We start from the raw sequence: 19,258 nt of genomic DNA, 5'->3' as shown, positions 1-19,258 counted from the left end.
GACCATAGAGAGGCAGAAGACAGCCTCAGTCTGAGCCCCAGCTCAGACAGTAACTTTGCCAGCAGGGGTTGTAGGTGCCAGACACTGTATCTTGCAATGCACCCAGGGAGCAGGTTAAGTAATCAGAAAAGTGTGATTTTCCTCTACGCTAATAAAAAGCTTGTCCTTGTTTTAAAGTGTCAGGACAATCAATAAGAAGTTAAAGGAGACAGTGGCCTATACCACAGGCATGGCAGGAGCAGCAAACTAATACTGCTTCTTCTGGGATTTCAGGCTCCGTGTAAAGGTTCCTTGACCTGGATAAGTACATAGCAAATCTCCCTGCCCTGAATGTAGACCAGTTGTCCAGGCCGACAGAACACATTGGATTGGAAAGAAGATACTTCAAGCCAGCAGTTAGTAGGCACTTACCCAAATCTTCATCTGTTTCTTTCCACCTTTGCCTCTATCATTCAATCTTGGCAGGGATACCAAGAAATAGGTCCTACGGAGCCCAATTTACAGATGAACAGATTGAGGCAAGGAGATGCTAGTGATTTCCCAACAGTTACAGAAATAAGCAGCAGAGCTGGAATCCAAAGCCAGCAATGGGAGCCCCAAACTCTGGGATGTAACCACAGTACCACACTGCCTGATTCCTGACATACAACCTGATACTGAGAAGAAAACAAAGACCAGAGGTGCGTCCCTGAAAAGCATCGAGACTCAGTGGGACAGATCCCAATAAAAACCAGATGTTTGTGAGGAAGCTGTGAAAAAGAAAGAATCCACAAGTCCTCTGGGAGGATGGACACGCAGGAGGGAAGGAGATTACAGGGGCCGGGTGTCCAGCTGAGGATAACTCAGCAGAGTGATGGCACACGTAACCAATCCTAGAAAAGAGGGCTGGGCCTTACATACCTGACAGAGCCCGAGAGCCTAGGCTGCTTCCAGACGCTGGTCACAAGTAAAAATGAGAACAGCTACTTCAGGCAGATCCCTATGATCTCATTTGTCGCGACTGCTTTCTCTGTAAGACAACATGCCGGCCGAATGCTATGACTTTATTGGCACTGTTCCATGTCGCCTGAGAACCTGGCTACCTGACTTTATAGCTCTACTATGAAAGCTTTAAACATCCCTCTTTGGTCTAGAGCTGGCCCGTCGCTAGTCCCTCTCCCTTGGGACAAGGGCAGAGAGATGGACAACTGTTCCAAACAGGCCAGGCTGGCCCTGAGCTAGTAGCTTTCCAACTGCATGAGGACCTTCTCCTTTAAGATGTTACACTACCCAAGGCTACAAATTTAATCCCAGGATGGCTAATATAATTTAACAGTGGATCTCATCTCTTCTGTCTAGAATAACTCAACTTGACATATTCTTTTATTAAATCCAACATATTTATCATGCTAGGTCAGCTTTATTTTTTTTTTTCTGGAGCTACTAGGATTTGAACTCAGGTTTTGTGCTTGTAAGGCAGGGGGTCAGTTGAGCCATGCTTCCAGCTCATAACTTTGTATTCCTCAAAAGCCGGTGTTATAATTATATATATATATATATATATATATATATATATATATATATATATATATATATTCCCAATAACTCTTTTTTTTCTTTTCAGGCAGGAAAGAAAGTTTATTACCGAACTGCTGGCCTGTGGCCAAGATGATCCATGGCCGGAGAGAAGGGAGAGAGAGAGCGACCCCCACCCCAATAACTCTTATTATTGCTGCTAGAGTAATTCACACAACTCAAACTACCACATGTGTATTTTGCATCTTAAAATAAAAGCTATATTTAAAAAAAAAAAGCCCTGAGAACACAGTATCATTATCTGGTATTTTAATGACATGCTTCATAATTCAATTTAAGAAATGTTAAAATCCCAATGACTCAACTAAGAGTCACCGTCGGGTGTGGTGGCCTATGGGAAGGTTACTTGAGCCCCTAAGATTGAGATCAGCCTGGGCAACACAGCAAGACCACAATGAAATAGTAATGGAAAAAGTTGTTGTCCAACAAGTATTTAATGCTTTGATAGAATTCAGGGCTCTGAACTAAGTATTAGGTTTATTGAAACAAAACAAAACCTAAATCAGTTGCCCAGTGTGTTGGGCATATTGCTTGCTGAGTGGGTTCCAATCATCTGCTGGGGTACTATATAGAAGCTTGTGGAGCTGAGAGAAAGAAGGGCCTACTTGCCTAGGAGGGACTGCAGCAACGCCAGAAGAGGGCTCAGCAGGGAGGGGCAGGCTGGCCAAAGCATGCAGATGCGGAGCACCTGCACCCACGGCAGAGTTTAGCACAGCCGGACGGCACAGTGACTTTGGGGAAACACAATTACCTACTGTCAGCAGACCAGGTGTCAATGAACAAGTCAGTCCACTCTGTGTGCTCAGTGTCAGTGACTGATGCTCTGCAAACAGAAAAGGCAAAAACGCCCACAAGTAACACAGATTTACATTTTAGCACCGCTTTCTCAATTCTAAGACACTTGATTGATTTTAATAACCCTGCGATGGTCAACTGCAACTCAATTTGAGAAATGATCGGACCCAAGACTGGGGAGATCAGAGAGGTGATGTATAAATTCTAAACCAACTTAGGCTGCCCACCAAGACCCTGTCTTAAAAACAAAAATTAAAACAAAGGAAGAAAGGAAAGGAGGGGAGGAGGGAAAAGGGGAAGAGGGAAGGAAGTAGGAAAGGAAGGGAAAGACGGAATGTCTTCCCGAACCTATGTGCCCGGCACACGTCCACGTGCATGGGCCCTGTGATAACACGCACACAGCTGCACACACACGTGTGCACACGTGCAGCTTGATGGTGGGTGGAGTCATCTAACATCTCCTGGCTTCCACACATTACCTGGTCTCGCTGGAATTGGCTCTGCGTTTGTGGAGCCCTTTGCCTATTAAAATTCCTCACTGTCCTTCAAGATGCAAGATGCACACATCTCTTGAATGTCTTTGTTGGGCGTCCAGGCAGAATGCACGTTTCGCCCTCTGGGCTACGACGGCCTCTCCTCTTCTACCAGAGCACCCCTGCATCCCACCCTATCTTGTAGCCTGTCTGTTCATATCCTAGCCTAGGTGCTTATTGGGCAGAACTGAGATTCTCAGCTCCATACCCAGCCCTCTCTACAAGGATTAGGGCAGAGAAATCTCTAAGGATCATTGGGACAAAGGATCATTATTCTGCTATCTACCACTTCCAGCAAGCAAGGTGCACAAATACTCTGAAAATTTTGCAAGAAGTTTATAGAAAATGTAGTACATATCCATTCAATGATATATTATTTAGCTATAAAAACTGAAATGTTGGGGCTGGGAACATGACTTAGTGGTAGAGGGCTTGCCTAGCATGCATGAAGACCTGGGTTCAATTCCTCAGTACACATAAACAGAAAAAACAAACAAACTATAAGTGGCATTGTGGCTCAAGTGGAGGGACAGGAGTCTATGTGAAGAAGCCAGTAACAAAAGACCACATGCTACATAACTCCATTTAAATGTCCAGAATGAACATTGCTGTAGAGGCAGAGAGCAGACTGCTGATTACCTGGGGCTCACAGGAAGAGGATATTGGATAAAACGAAGGTAGTAGTGAAATGTCCTTTTTGGAGCAATAAAGCATTATAAAATTGATGGCACTAATAGCTTCGCAACTCTGAAATATGGGGGGGAAAACACTGAACTGTACACTCTAAAGAGGTGAATCATAGGACAAATGAATTATACCTCAATAAAATTATCTTTTAAAAAGTGAGTATGTTTCTGAAGTTGTTTCAGAAATGACTAATATATAGCCATTAACATCTCCTGTAAAAGTGGCTTTGAAATGACTGCTGTGCAGGGAATGTAGTTTTCCTAATAAGTCAGAGTAAAAGGCAGCTGGCACAGAAATGTGTCTGGCCCCGAAGATACCAGCCCCAATTTCATACACCAGAGGAAGTCACACTGCTTCCCTCTTGGGCCAAGCCTACCATTCCCCAGGAAGCCATGCCATGCGCTGCCATGAACCCTAGGAAGTGTGTTGCTCTGAAGATCTCTCCCTCTTCCCTCCTCTTCCTCCCCTCTCATTCACACACACACACACACACACACACACACACACACACACACACACAGAGCTTATTTTCTAATGGTCCCTAGATACAGTTTGAGTACTTTCTCTACCAACTCCTTTCACAGTTCAGCAAACAGCTTATTCATTTTGCTAAAAGCAATCGGGTTGTAAACCACTAACAGGAAACACAATTCTCTTACTTAAAAAAAAAGAGAGTACAGCTACGAATATTTTTCATAAAACAAAATAACTGTCTACAACTCTAAATCTAACAATTGAGAAAAAGCTACAAAGTTAAAGAAAGGCACTGGGGTATGGACCAGTGGCCGAGCACTTAACCTAGGAGGTACGAGGCCCTGGGGTCAATCCTCAACACTGCAAAAATAATAAAGCCAAATAAAAACCTTACATTCCAAAAAGACTTGCTAAGGAAGAAGTCAGCTTTCAAAACTCTGGACAAGAGAAAACAGAAATGGGGGCTGGGGATATAGCCTAGTGGCAAGAGTGCCTGCCTCGGATACACGAGGCCCTAGGTTCGAATCCCCAGCACCACATATACAGAAAACGGCCAGAAGCGGCGCTGTGGCTCAAGTGGCAGAGTGCTAGCCTTGAGCGGGAAGAAGCCAGGGACAGTGCTCAGGCCCTGAGTCCAAGGCCCAGGACTGGCAAAAAAAAAAAAAAAAAAAAAAAAAGAGAAAACAGAAATGGATCTCAAAGATACATTTTTAACATAAAAGTGAGCATTTCTTGAAAGGATACAACTTGTTTTATTTTGAAGACATCTTAATCTATTTCTCTACCAAGAACTCCTCAGAGGTGACCAGGTGAAGGTGGCTGAGGTTTGAAGACCATAGTTTAAAAGACAGACTTGGGGGCTGGGGGTTTAGCTCAGCGCAAGGGCGCCTGCCTGGCGGTCCTCAGTTCGGGGGGGGGGGGGGCGGGAAACACAGACTTGGCAGGAAAGTCCATGAGACTTCTTTTCCTCCCAGAGAAAAGAACGCTTTCTTTAATTTTTAAAAAGATATAGATATCTTTATAAACGAGGTGCCATTTAACAAATCAGCTTATGATATACTATATCTTGATCAATGTCACCCCTTTCAACAGTTTTACCCATCCCTCCCCTCCCCAACCCTTCCCTTACTTTTCTGTTCTTATGGAGAAACAAGCCCTATTGTGAGCTTCCCAAAGGCAATGTTACAAAATACCCCTTCCTGAAGAATCACTTCAGATTCGCATAAATACAAAGTAATATCTTAAGCAAGACCAGTGGGTCTTTTTGTCTCAGATAAAAAGCCAAGAGATGGCTAGCGAGGGCCCCAGCATGGGCTGGATAGAGGGAAAGGTCTGGGTCTCTGGGGGTGTGCCTTCAAAGGAGACCGCGAGGAGACCGCGAGGAGACCGCGGGGTCCGGGCCCCTTCCTTCTTTGCTCTTTCTCTCTCACTCGGTGGCTCAGGAAGAGGCAGGCAGCCTGGCTCCCACACACTCCCACCAGGCCCAAGGCACTGGGGCCAACCACCCGTGGTTGGTGACTGCACTGTGAACCAAAATAAACCTTGATCTTGTAAGTGGCTTTGTGTGTGTGTGTGTGATAGGAAGCTGACTAACAGAGCCTTAGGTATAGTGACCCACTCCCCAAATCACCTTCTGCAAGGTATCCAATATCTGGAATTTAAACATACTTGTGGACTGACAGATCAGTGGCGCTCTGCTGGTGCAAAAGGTTATGACATCAGAAGAACTGCATCTAAGATAGGAAACACAAATTCCCAGCTGCCATCTGTATTCATAATGTAATAAACATAACACTAAAAGAAAGCTCAGGCCGGGAGCCAATGGCTCATTCCTGTAATCCTTACTCAGGAGGCTGAGATCTGAGGATCGAGGTTCAAAGCCGGCTGGGCAGGAAAGACCCTATGAGACTCTTATCTCCAACTAACCACGCAAAAACCGGAAGTAGCTCAAAGTGGTAGAATGCTAGCCTTGAGCAAAAGAGCTCAAACGTCCCAGAGTTCAAGCCCTATGACCAACAACAATGACAAAAAGAATCTTAGTTTAAAAATACCAGGCAGAGAGCTGGGAATGTGGCTTAGTGGTAGAATGCTTGCCTTGCATGCATGAAGCCCTGGGTTCGATTGCTCAGTACCACATACACAGAAAAAGCTTGAAGTGGCGCTGTTGCTCAAGTGGTAGAGTGCTAGCCTTGAGCAAAAGAAGATCAGGAACAGTGCCCAGGCCCTGAGTTCAAGCCCCAGAACTGGGAAAACAAAAACAACAAAAACAGGCTTGGGCTTAGAATGAGGCTAGTGGTAGAGTACTTGCCTAGCATGCATGAAGCCCTGGGTTCCATTCCTCAATTCCACATAAACAGTTAAAAAAAAAAAAAAGAAGCCAGATGTGGTGCTAGCCTTGAGCAAAAAAAGCTCAGGGACAGCACCCGGGCCCTGAAGTCAAGCCCCAGGACTGACAAAAAGATAAAAATGCCAGACATTGGGCTGGGGATATAGCCTAGCGGCAAGAGTGCCTGCCTCGGATACACGAGGCCCTAGGTTCGATTCCCCAGCACCACATATACAGAAAACGGCCAGAAGCGGCGCTGTGGCTCAAGTGGCAGAGTGCTAGCCTTGAGCGGGAAGAAGCCAGGGACAGTGCTCAGGCCCTGAGTCCAAGGCCCAGGACTGGCAAAAAAAAAAAAAAAAAAGCCAGACACTGGTAGCAGCAAGTACTTAGGGGGCCGGGGGGGGGTGCGGGGGGGACTTCAATAAAAGCATCTTAAAGATCTGGGAAGTTAGCCCAGTTTCAGAATACAGGGTAGCAAAGGCTATCCTTTCTATAGGGCTTCCGCTCACTTTCCTCATTTAATTTCCCTTCTGTCCCAGAGGAGGTCTATAAAGCTGAGGAAAAGCCGCTGTGGAAGTAGAACAGACAGGTCTGCACCTGGTAGCAGGAGGAATATCCCCACTGTTGTAAATCCCACTTTCATGCCATGCAGGTAGCAGGATGATAAAAGTAACACCCTTCAGAGTTCCCGTTTTATTTGTAAGCCCTTCCAACAAAAAGTAAAGTCAGATGCAAATTTCCCCTGACATCCTGTGGACATCAGCACAGAACTGTAGTCCTCAAATGTCGGGATCCAGGACTGTTTGTTACCTGAGGTGCTTACCCAAAACATTGTAGCGTCCTGGTTCCCTCCCCACACCTACTATTCACAACCCATGCTGAAGGGGCCCGCTCTGACCTGATCTTGGGAAAAGTAGCTTCAGATCACTTACTGGAAAACACTGCTTTCAACGATGTGTTTAACCTCAGCACACAATATGCCCGTCAGTGAAGCTATGCACTGACCCCAGGACCCAATCATACTGAGACAGTGTCACAAGGTTCTCACCACAGTCTCCGGATCACACCAGAGGACCAAGGCGCAGAGAGTAAGACATCTTCCAGATGGTTCCTGCGGGAACAGTGGGAGCCTTCACACACATACCCTCATGCCTCCTACTAGAAAAGAGAGGTCAGGTGGGAATCGGGGAAGAGTCACAGTCACACAGAGCCCCGTACTTTGCCTTGGTTGGCCGCCTTAGAACAATCCCACTACACAGTCCTCTCAAGGTCTTCCACCCCAAGGCCCAACCAGGAGAGGTGCTGAGGGAGGGAGTGGGATGCAGGACTTTCAGAAAAATCTGGACAAATCAAAAGTTTCCTACGCTCTCCCTGTGCTAGCCACGCCACAGAGCCCAGCTCCCGAGAGCGTGAGTGCCACCTTCCCCAGGAGCGACAGCGCAGAGCCTTGAGCAGAGGGACAGATGCTCAGCCAAGCGAGAGGCTGCCGGGGGAAGAGGAACACTGGTGAGACGGGCCAGCAGTAGGCCCACGTTATCTAATTTAAAGATAGGAAAAAAAGAAAAAAAGGCTGGTTCTGGTGTCATAGACCTGTAATGCCATTACTTGAACTTCAGGATCTCAAAAGGCCAGAAGTGGCAGCTGAAGTGGTAGGGTGGCAATCGAGTGAAAAGGTCAGGGGGGGGCTCAAGCCCTGAGTTCAAGTCCCCACCCCCAACAAAAAGATAAGGGAATCGCCCAGGCATGTGGGCATGGGATCCCAGGGACTGACTTCCTCTGAGACACAAGAGCCCGTGTTGTGAATTCCCGTGTTGGGAATGAACTCAGGGCCCGTGCTTCCCAGGGGCGCTCTGCCTCCTGAGCCAGGGCTCGCTCCTCTCCCTCTGGTTCTTTAAGTCAGTACTTGGCTTTCGTGTATTAACATCACTTCTTGTTTTCCCGGCAGGCAACCATCAGCGGGTTTGCAGCCCTGGTTGTCATAGCAACTGTACTTTCATGCGCCAAACTGGTTTTCTCAGAACACAGACCTGGAGCCACATTTTTCAAGGCATATATTTTATCCTATGAAGGGTTTTGTGTCATTTCCAGCCATCTCTTGTCCCCGATAGGTTTTGTTTCTAAAATGTCAGTGACTGAAGACCAGAACCAAGAAAGGATTTCTAGCTTCGCCACGTCATCACACCTCTGCCACTGCTCCCTTGGCTGCTCACTGCCCCTGAATGTCTTCTGTTGGTACCGTGGCCCCAGGGGTATCGTAAGGCCATCGAATCAGATTCAGCCCACAGGCAACAATAATCCACTGACAGATCTGGAAAGAAAGGACAGACCTATTTTTTTAATTTTATGCTCTCCTTATTCTTCTGGTCTGATGTTTCCTGCTAGCCAGATTAAAAAAAAATGAGGCTGTAAAACTAGCATGAGAATTCACAACGAATCATGAAGGCAGTGGCTTCTTTAAAAAAAATTTTTTTAATTATCTTCAAGTAGCTGGGCAATGGCTTTTTGTTTGAAAAGTTCCCAAAAGGCCCTTGAACACATAGAAAGCACATCCACTACCATTCCCCCATACATGCCCACAGCAAACACCCACCACAGCCCCCTCCCCTCAGTGACCTCAGCAAAACCTCAGGATCCTGCTCTACCCTACCTTCCAGACCAACCACGGGGACCTATTTTCCACCTGGGACTTAAGTCCTAGTCAGGCACAGAATTTTACAAAGTCTACCATTTTATGTTAATTACAAACTAAAAGTTTAAAAAAGGAAAATGCTGAGGACACAGAGATACTGGAATATGAAGGTGACGAGGGCTACTGGCAAACAGTCAAACCACTGAAGACAGAACTACCATAGGATCCAACAAGCCCACTCCTGGACAGATCTCCAAAAGAACTGAAGGAGATACTAGCACACTAAGATTTACTGCAATGCGACTCATAATATCCAGGAGGGAATGTGGCCTCAGTGCCCACTGAAAAATGAATAATGCATAAAGAAAATGAGGTATGTGAATGAGTGATAATAAAGGGAACTAGTGTTTTTCACCTGTGGATGAGCAGACACACACACAATAAGAAGAATGGAGGCAGGATTTTAAAGTAAAAATCCTGGTTCAGGCAAGCCCAGGCTGAAAAGCTTCAAGTTGTCTTAGCAAAGAATCACTGTTTCTAACATTCCAAGACTGAGAAAGCAGACCCAGTCCTCCCCTGCCCTGGGCACTCAAGCCCTTCCCTGTGCATTCTCCAAGTCCCCAGCAAAGGAGGCAAAAGCAAAGGTGACCCTGGGGAGGTCAATGGCCCATTTACATCACACACAGGGTGAAGGCAAGTGCTCTCAATATTGTTCTTTCCCCCTCAGATTCTGCCCCCCTCCCAGTTAGCCATAATTTTAGAGTGTGTATTGAGAAAATGCCTTAGTTTACAATCATTTATTAGCCACTGACTGTTCCCCTATGGTTAGCTAAATCATGAGCAATAAGAAAGGGCGCTTATGGTTTAGGGATATAGCCAATAGAAGACCGTACTTTGCACTATCAAGGTCCTGGCTTCAATCCCCAGCACCGCAGAGAGAAAGACAGATAGACATACAGACAGCTGGAGACCTCCAGAGCTTCTCATCAGTGAGGTTACATCACTGAGCAACTCACTTGAGTTACATCAGTGAGTCAAGAATGTCTTGGCTGACTTTGCCCTCTGGTGTATATTTACTCTGTTTCACAACTTTCCCAATGTTAATGTCACACCCAAAAATCAAACACAATTCCATTCTTCACGATGGTGGTGACTGTTTTAGGAAAGCAAGTGTCCAGTGGAGTTACTGAAGGAATTAGTACCAAGTGCCCCAAAGGAATGTGCCTAAAGGAGGTTCTGAGGGGGTCCCGAGTGCATTCCCCCATCAGGCATTGCTCCAACTACTTCCTGAATGCCCCAAGAATTCTGGCTCAGTGAATAATCACTGGAAAAAAGGCAATCAACTCTGGAAAGAAAGCTTCCAAATAACCTCCATGCAACTGTACAGCTAGTGAAGTTTATCAATCATGAAATAACATAGATTTGACAGTATTTTTCAGGAACTATATAGAACTACTTCATCTGTAATCTGAAGTGTGTGAATTAATATAATTGTGAAACTAACAGTGTCAATGTGACAAAGAAACAATATCTTTAACAAGACTGCAAAAATTTTTAAAAGGTTTGTGACAATTCCCATTTCACATTCTACACCATTAATAACTGAGATAAATGGTATGCCCAGCAAGATATCTGACATCAGTGCACATCAAAGAAACATCATCTGGCTTTTGGCTAGAATACTTCCAGTATTTTAAGCCAGAAATTTCTCATTTAAAAAATGTAAAGGGGCTGGGAATTTGGCCTGGTGGTAGAGTGCTTGCCTCACACACATGAAGCCCTGGGTTTGATTCCTCAGCACCACATATATAGAAAAGGCCAGAAGTGGCACCGTGGCTCAAGTGGCAGAGTGCTAGCCTTGAGCAAAAAGAAGCCAGGGACAGTGCTCAGGCCCTGAGTTCAAGCCCCAGGACAGGCAAAAACAATACAAAAAAAAATACAAATGTTAAAAGATGTGTTGAAGGAATCAGTATTTGTATAACAGACTTTAACAAGGCAAAACTCCAGATCTTGACAAGACAACCAGTGTTGGGGAGAGAGGGGGAGGAGGGAGGAGGGAGAGAGACAGAGAGAGAGAGAGAGAGAGAGAGAGAGAGAGAGAGAGAGAGAGAGAGAACACGCATGCACTCTGGAAAAATAATTTTGTACATTGCTGGTAATAATTTAAAATGTTTTACACCTCATAGAAGGAATATTTAACAAATCTACAAATGCATTAGCAATATCTAACAGCATCAGATCAAGGTCTGTTCTAGCCCAGATCCACAATCCTCCCAATCTCAGCCCCATATATAATTTAGGATGACAGGTATACTCCACTGCACCCATTTATGGGTTAAGACGCCATCTCAAATTTTTCTGCCTCTGCTAGCCACAAAGCTGTAATCCTCCTGTTCTTGCCCTCCCAAGAAGCTAGCCACAAGCCACTAGCACCTGGCTCAACCTCCCACTTCTTAATGCCTATGCTCCGACTTCTAGATCTTCCGTCTTCCTCAAATGCATCCATGATTTATTCATTGACACACTCATGGCACCACTGAAAATGCATGGCAGGTCAGGAACTGGCCAGAGGGGAAGCTAGCACTGGGCCAGCTAGGAAAGGCCTCCTCAAAAGCCACCGAGGTCACCTGGAAGACTTAGAGCAGCTAATTGAAATCACCACATATTCACTTTGGAAGAACGGCAGGGGAAGAAAATGGAGCCGGGCACTGGTGGCTCACACCTGTAATCCTAGCTACTCAGGAGACTGAGATCCTCGGATCACAGTCTGAAGCCAGCCCTGGCAGGAAAATCCATGAGACTTCTATCTCCAATCAACTACTCAAAAAAGCCGAGGAAGAACTGTGGCTCAAGTGGTAGAGTAGCAGTAGCCTTCAGCAAAAGAAGCTCACAGTATCTGAGAGTTCAAGCCCCAGGATTGGACCCCCAAAAAAAGGAAACCTCTTCAGTATCTGTCCACAAGGCATGATGAGGCGAAGGAGAGAGAAAGGGTCCATGAGGTCTAGAGATGTTGAACTGGCAGGAGGGAAGAGTCCTGGGAGGAGTGCCAACGGTATGAACGGAGCAGAACCTGGAACGCCCACCCCTTGAGCTTCTCAGCCCATCTGGGAGGGGGATGAGGACTGCAGCACCTTTGCTCGAGTGCTACAGGAGTAGGGGACACTTTAGGCGGCCGGGCAACAGACTTTGCAAGGGCTTAGACATCGCCTCCATTCTTAATGTGAACAGGATCCCAACGCTTACTCAGGCCAACCTAAGCAAACCTCGGGTCATGAGTGGTCCCTGTCAGCTGGTAGAAGGCCGCTCACTAGAGACGTGGGCCGGGGTTGTGAAAGCCTCCATCACTGTATCACCATCCACAACAGGGCACTGGAAATTAACCCACAGAGGTTTGCAAGGAACAGGTTGGATGGGAAGACACCAGCTGAGCCTAAGTCTGGATGGTGAACACCACCCACCAAATGATTTATAAACCCTTGAGGCATTTGACTGGTTACTAGTGAAACGACAATCAGAAGTCAGACTGATTTTCTCAGCACACACAACCCTTACAGCAGCCTCAGAAAGAGCAGATGCCAACCTCGCTCGGGAGCATGGACAGTGGCCTTCCGAATGAAGCAGTGTGGTAAGGTGGGTCAGAAGATTTTGTAGGACACCGGTGAGATACGTCATCACCAGAGCTGGTGTACTGCTGAGCATCTTATCTGGGGCAATCAAGGAAGCCGCACAAAGACAGTGATGCTTTCTGCAAAGCCATTTTTAAAACTACTTTACTGAAAGGCTTGTTCTGGTTTTCAAAATTGGACTTAGATGAGCTCTCAAGAAAAAGGCTTTAAGATATTTTTAATTAGCATTAACATTATCCCATTAACACGAGCCTTTGCGGTTGTAATTAACTATGGGGATAGACCCAATTTTCCAGAGCCATTTTCTACTTACCAGCCCACCGGTCCTCCAGGCAGCTCATTAAGTGCAGGGGCCACCGGGGAAGCGTTTGTGCCAGAAGCAAACAAGCCGTGTTCTCTCCCTCCCCACACAGACCTTCACCTCAGTGTCCTGTCCTCAGCGGGCGAGTGGGTGCGGCTTCACACGAGGGTCGAGGGTCGGTGCTCCCCAGAAACGGGAAATGCTGACAGCTTCCCAGATAAGCAGCTCAGCCCCAGCAGCCACACTTCCACACGCGCGGGCACACTCCCTCCCCGCGTTCTCCTCAAGTGCAGCTCTGCCCCGCAGCCCCGATTTGTTTGTTTTTGTTAAATAAAAAAAAAGAAAAAGGACCCTGGGATGAGTTGTTTTTATTAATTCTGCCCATAGTTTTATTACTTAGGTACTTGGGAGAATACTTAAGTTTGATGAAATAAAAAATGCTCTCCTCTTTCTCTCTGTAAAGTGGGGATTCTCGGATCCGGAGCCCAGACACAGCCGCAGAAAGCACCAGAGGCTGCGGCAAGCTGCTCACATCCCTGCTGTGACATCCCTGCGGTTCTGTCAGGATGCTCACCTCTGGCAGGTCTCCCAGCTCCCCAAAGTCCAACCCCTGGGCCATCAATCCTCCCAAACAGAAAAGCCAATTGTCACATCTGTTTACAGAGTAAGTCTGCGTGCCCAAATCCCACCCTCGTGGTCATTCTTCCATCTCATGCTGGACAAGATGGAAAGGGGGGGAGGGTACAGTGGTCTATTCTATTCCGCAGAGAGTGCACCCCCAAGCAGGCCTCCTCAATCTATCACTCTGCCCCATGCCCCCTTCCCTGACACCCCCTGCGCTTCCCTAACACTCAATGGGCAAATGCTTTAAAACCCTGTTCTAAGATTCCCCAACCAAACTGTCTTTTCCCTTCATCTCAGGAAAAACTGCACAAACTCATTTCTATCCATTCAGGTGACCTGATAGAGTGAGATTTTTTTGTTACATGACTTCCTAGCAACCAAATGTCAACGTGTCCAAAAATCTAACTGGTCAGATATTGAATTCAAAACATATTCATCTAATGCCAATGTCATGTTGTGTCTTGATCTCTGCTGGATGACCCAAAAGCTTAAATTGAAAGACACTCAGAAATAAGCCCTAGATTAGCAGATGAGACCCCTCTTAAAGGAGAAGGGCTAATGAAGCTATAGTTATTTTATCCAACTCAGCATTTATTTGCTGAGTACTTGCAAATATGCAACCTACTGGGTTAGACTTTGTGGAGGATTGAAATAAGATTCTTATATTCCCAAGATTTGGACAGTAGGAGAGGCATAAAAACAACTCAGTAAACTCTTGGAAGGCAAGAAGAAATCCGCTGTGGCCTCACACAACACTGAAGGATACAGAAGACACAAAGTCTTATCTGGAGGACCTTGAAGAAGGAGGAGAGAAGGACAGAACACGTCTTCCAAAAGAAAGGAGAAGACAGCCAAGGGCAGACAACTAAAAGCTCATGGCATGCATAGAAGAGTAAGAAGCAGGGGAAGGGAGGCATGGGAAAACTACTAGACACATACAGTCTTACATGCAGTAAGACAGGACGGAATGCAGCTATAACTGACAGCATAAATCAAATGGCTTATAGAAGCACAAAAACAGGAAAATAAAAAAACAGGAGTCTAATACCGTTTACGGAACATAGCACTATGCTTGTATCCTCTCGTCGTGTTTTCAGGACAACCTCATAGAGTAGGTACTACTGCTAACTGTACTTTCTGCTGAGAAAAATGAGGCAGGGAAAAGAAGCTCGTTCCAGGTCATGACGCTGGTGAGTGGCAGCACAAGGGTCAAAGTTCAGGTCCTACCCTTGTGCCAGATTCTGGCTACACCGCATCTTAGATGATAGGGTATGGACAAGGACAGTGCAGAAGATGGGGGAAATATTGCCAGGGCAGGATTAATAGGTTCTGGTATAATCCATACTGGTGCCATATTAGACTTGGGGAATGCGTAAGAGACAAAAATCAAAGACGGCTGAAAGGTGTGTGGTTCAGGTGCCTGCAGTGAGGATGTCACAGCCCAAGGTAACGCAGACTTCAAAGGGCAGAGCTCCTGAATCTGCGACTGTCATGGCAGGCCTTGGGCCCTGAATTAGCTCTTCTTTCCTGAAGACACTAACCAGCCTAGGACTCAAGTCCTTCTTGTGATGAATGTTCAGGGAAGGTAGGGCAGTCTCATGGTAGACTAACCACAGGGGGCACGCTGACACCTGTATCAGTTCCCTGAACCAGCACCACCACCACCAGCTAGCCCCCAGGACTGCTATTCCTGTATCAACTTTACATCTCGTCCTCTCCTGAACCTACCTTTAGCCAATCTACACATGAAGCACATGCTTATCACCCAGCAGAAAAGTACAAAACCAGATGGCCATATTCAAACTGATAAACTTGATCCCCTGTTAAGGTCCCGGTAAAAGATTTTCCAGGCCAGATGCTCAAATTACTCCATAAAATGAAACCTGCATCATCAACCTACCACATTTTTTCTAAAGCATGAAGGACTCAGACTATATAAAGTAAGGTATCAAAAGTTTGTTCCTGGGCTGGGAATATGGTCTAGTGGTAGAGTGCTTGCCTAGTCTGCATGAAGTCCTGGGTTCGATTCCTCAATACCACATAAACAGAAAGGGCTGGAGTGGCACTTGAGCAAAAGAAGCTCAGGGACAGTGTCCAGACCCTGAGTTCAAGCCCCAGGACTGGCAAAAAAAAAAAAAAAAAAAAAAAAGGAGTTTGTTTCTAAAGCCAGGTGCCTGTGGCTTACACCTGTAATCCTAGCTACTCAGGAGGCTGAGATCTGAGAATCAAGATTCAAAGCCAGCCCAGGCAGGAAAGTCTGTGAGACTCTTTATCTCCAATGAAGCATCAGAAAACTGAAGTGGTGTTGTAGCTCAAAGTGGTAGAGCACTAGCTTTGAGCAAAAAAGCTCAGGGACAGCGCCCAGGCCCTGAGTTCAAGCTCTTCTACCAACGACAACAAAAAAGCTTCTTCCTAAGTCTCAAATGACAGTGAAATTTACAGTGCATGTCCAAGTTTCCACCAAGTGACGAGGTAACAGTCCAAAACTTGGACTCCAGGAACCTTCCTTTTCTTTTCATTGATCCTCTTCAGAACTGTGTCCTTTTCCAACTATGTCTGTGTTGCTAACAATGCCCATCCTAATGACTCCCCAGGAGCACTGGGTAGCTAAGGCAGGTATTTGCTGTGGGTTCCTCACGTGGACGATGAGAGCTGCACTGGTGAGAGCCACCCTACAGCCTGTCAAGTCATCCGTATTCATAGGCCGCACTAGTTCCCCACCTTCTAAATTAGTACTAGATAAACTAGCACCCATTTTATACTGGTCCTAGGCTTATTCTTAACCTCATAGTTGCAGAATTCATTAATGACTTTTCATCCTTCACCACCTTTACCTTTTTAAGAAAGAAAAGAACGTGATAAATAATACAAGACTCTAGATTCACACACAGTAAGACCAAGGAGGACATTCTTAGGAGACAAACACAAAGGCACAATGACTATGTGCCTCTGGTCATTTGAAATAATATTTACCAACACGAACTCCAGGAAATGGAAACAAAAGGTTTTTTCTTCATTGTTGTTTTTGTTTTCTTTTCATCTTATTTTTTCATTTATGTGTCTTTGGGAGGGCAATGGGGGCATAGAAATGGAGGGACAAAAGGTGGACAAATGCAGCAGTGGTATTCACTGGACACTATGTGGAAAATGAACTCTACAACTTGTGGGTGGGGACTGGAAGGAAAACCTAGGAGACAGTGAGAGAAGGGCTCACGCTAGCCAAAAAGAAATGCACTCTTTACCTGACTTATGTGACTGTCACACCTCTGTACATCATCTTTAAAATAACAACACAAGTTCAAGGACAGCACCCAAGCCCTGAGTTCAAGTCCCAGGACTAGTACCAAAAGAGAGAAAGAGAGAGCGAAATAACTTCTAATGTTCTACACAATAGTAAGATTAAACTAGAGTTGACAACAGTGAAAAGAAATAAGAGCTGGGGGGAATAAGTTTCTGCTTATCATCACTTTCACAAGCATCACCTGAAGTTAATAAGGTTTCCTAACAGTCCTGGAGGTTAAGAACAAGCCTAGCAAAGAAGTTTGCCAGAGACTGCCAGAAAGCAGAAGCCGGTGAACAACCAATGCCGCCATCCGTTGGTAGCAGGCAAGGTTGGCTCACTTCGGTCTGGCTCGCCTTCTTTTTTCTACTTGTCAAGGTAGGTCGTTTTCAAATTCCTAAATACAAGAGACACAATGCAAGTTTTTGAGCCCGACAAAAGCATCTCAGACATGACAATACAACAACGTTGATTTCTGGTGAAGAAGCAGGTAGCTGCTCTAAGCACAGGTGTCTACAACACTGTTTGTCCCTTCCAGGTGGGCTTACACACTGTCGCCACGTCTGTCCGCCCCAGGCCTTGGCACTGTGCAGTATGATTTCCCACGTGGTGACCCGGCCCACCATTCCTTGTCCTTCTCAACTCCAGTAAATGAACTTGATCTTCCCTTCACTTCTCTGATCCACAGTGACAGGCGACAGGCTCAGCCTTCTCGGCACTCAGCACTTCTCTGGCTAGACAATCCCCAAAAGGAACAAAACCTTCACTCTACATACTTGTCCACTTTCCACTCACTTCTAAAGCCACGGCAGTCAGGCAGTCCTACCAGGGCCGCCATCACGCATCTTCTCTGCATCCAGTGGAACGTCCCATCTTCCTACCGGGTCTGGGGGCAGGGTCCCTCGCTGGGAGAAGCCCCTGCTCCCTTTGCTGGAGAGGCGCTCCACACTCCTGCCAGCTCCTCGTGGTACTCCCCCTCGGCATGTTCTCACAGGTCAACGCGCTACCCCACAGGCTGAGCTGCCGACAGCCACCTTTGTCCTCACAAGCTTCGGACTCTCAAACCAGGTATTCTGCAAGCATCCCAAATTCACTCTGCTCTGAACTGAAGTGTTTTACCTCCTATGCACCCTGCTTTATCACATCTGCTTCTTCTAAACCCAATCTCTCTCCCTCTGCGTTGATGGCATACCCCCACCCCCACCAGAGAACAAAGCACCAATTCAACTCTACCTTAACCCAACCATCACTCAACCAAGTCCGGACATTTTTTTCTTGACTCTGTCACTAACCCTTTGCCCCAGCCATACTCTTATGTGAGCCATCATTGTATTTTACCTAAAATGCTGCAGACGGCCTTCTAATTGGCCTTCGGGCTTGTGGCCTTTCCTCTATCCAATGCACCCTTCACACAGGGAAGAGAATGAGCTTACCAAATACAAACCTGTCCCTGGCTCCAGTGGTAAAGCACCTGCCTAGCAAAGGTAAGGCCCCGAGTTCAATCCCAGTACTAAAGGGGCGGGGGGGGGGGGGAAGAGAAGGGAAAAAATGGAAAAACAAAATAAATACAAACTCACCCCCCAGCCCTTACCTAAGCAGCTGCTCCAGTCCTTTAATTGAATAACCCACAGATCTCCAAAGTAAATTAGAAACAAATCTTCCAATTAATTAACAGTGACACATCTTGTTAATTATAGTACACTTGCCTCCGCAGGCTCTGACAGCAGTCCTTGACCATTTCTGTCAGGCAGAACCCCTCTCCTCTAAAACAGGATGGCTTGCTGAGGGGAAACAAGAGACAGGCCGGCAATTTCTCCATATCTCACACCGAATGGGCAATTCTTCACAACTTCCTTATCTTTTTTTTTTTTTTGCCAGTCCTGGGCCTTGAACTCAGGGCCTGAGCACTATCTCTGGCTTCTTTATGCTCAGGGCTAGCACTCTGCCACTTGAGTCACAGAGCCACTTCTGGCCATTTTCTGTATATGTGGTACTGGGGAATCGAACCCAGGGCTTCACGTATAGGAGGCAAGCGCTCTTGCCACTAGGCTATATCCCCAGCACAACTTCCTTATCTTAACAGGACAAACAATACTCATCTTTACAAAGAGGAATACTGGATTTTGTAGGTAAGAACTGTGAGACACCAGAGACATGTCCTATTGAGAGGCTATCCGGCAAAGACAATCACCAACAAACAAAACCTGGGGACTTCTTCCAGCCCCCATATGCCTACTAGAAGGAGGCACACTTCATCTCTACCCAGATTCCTGTGCCCACAAAATGACAACTGGACCAAGACAAGGATTCCTGCATCATTCCCTCCACAGGGACCAAATGGAGTTGAGAGAGTCCACACGAGGCACCCAACTCCTCCAGCAAGAATGGGTAAGCCATGGCACAGAGCT

The 19,258-nt window shown here is 46.3% G+C and overlaps 1 protein-coding gene across 2 annotated transcripts in view; it reads right to left on the bottom strand.

Annotated features, from left to right (window-relative positions):
• Positions 1–19,258, bottom strand: part of Gpr176 (G protein-coupled receptor 176) — a 47,233-nt gene that overhangs the window by 11,461 nt on the left and 16,514 nt on the right. The window contains exon 1 of one of the 2 annotated variants that reach the window (XM_048332631.1): positions 901–1,009. The exons of the other annotated variant lie outside the window; for it this stretch is intronic. The gene's annotated coding sequence lies outside the window, so the exon portion shown is untranslated. Of the gene's footprint in view, positions 1–900; positions 1,010–19,258 lie in introns of those variants that run through there. 2 annotated transcript variants of the gene reach the window in all.

This window comes from Perognathus longimembris, chromosome 23 (assembly GCF_023159225.1).
Source record: "Perognathus longimembris pacificus isolate PPM17 chromosome 23, ASM2315922v1, whole genome shotgun sequence".
Classification (NCBI taxonomy): domain Eukaryota; kingdom Metazoa; phylum Chordata; class Mammalia; order Rodentia; family Heteromyidae; genus Perognathus; species Perognathus longimembris.
This window is presented reverse-complemented; position numbering and strand designations above follow the sequence as displayed.